We start from the raw sequence: 811 nt of genomic DNA, 5'->3' as shown, positions 1-811 counted from the left end.
AGACTGGGAAAAAGAACAAAACCTGAAACTTACACCGCCACAAGTAATACAGTCAAAACATCAAGTGAACACCTGTTACACTTTCAGGGAGAAACTTCAGTTCACAGAATATTCTGGCTTTCCTTTACAAAACTGGTTACTAATAACATGGTCGGGCATTAGTGTTTACTTTATTCTTCTCCGCAGGCCAATGCAGGCCACTACCCTCTCAAGTGCCTCTGACCTATGCTCCAGTCCCACTGGTTCTCAAAAGACCCTAAGCGGCATGACATTTGGTATTCTGAGAAAGGCTGTATGGGCTTCCTTCCTTTCACCCATGTATTTCCCAGTTAACATGAGTTAGGGGGACAGAAAAGTTCGTCTCCACTGAGTAGGGCAGCAAAATTCCCGTAGATCCAGCAGAGAACATGACCTAGATAAGTGAATCCCAAGCAGTGGTGAACGCAGGCAGGAATGATGGCCCACGACCAGAAAAAGCCCATACAGATTTTAAGGCAGTGCCTTGCTCGGATGCTTGCTTCGAAGTGCAATTTTTGTAAACGTTGGCCATCCCACCACAGCCCCAAACAGCAGTACAAAGTGGCACAGCCCAGAAATGAATGGCTCAGGTAACCAAACTAGTGCTTAGCTGTCACGTGGACAGCAGTCAGGAATACCACGACTGCGCATGCCCCAGAGCCTCAGGGCTTCCCCCGCCCAGCTCAGCCGGCGCCCCTGCCGGCGGCCACGCCCATGACGTCCGCAGAGCAAGGCGGGGCGGGACAAGGGCCAGAGAGGGCGGGGCGCGGGCCGAAGGGGGCGGGGCGACCTC

This window comes from Marmota marmota, unplaced genomic scaffold (assembly GCF_001458135.2).
Source record: "Marmota marmota marmota unplaced genomic scaffold, marMar, whole genome shotgun sequence".
NCBI lineage: Eukaryota > Metazoa > Chordata > Mammalia > Rodentia > Sciuridae > Marmota > Marmota marmota.
Note: the sequence above shows the minus strand (reverse complement) of the source record.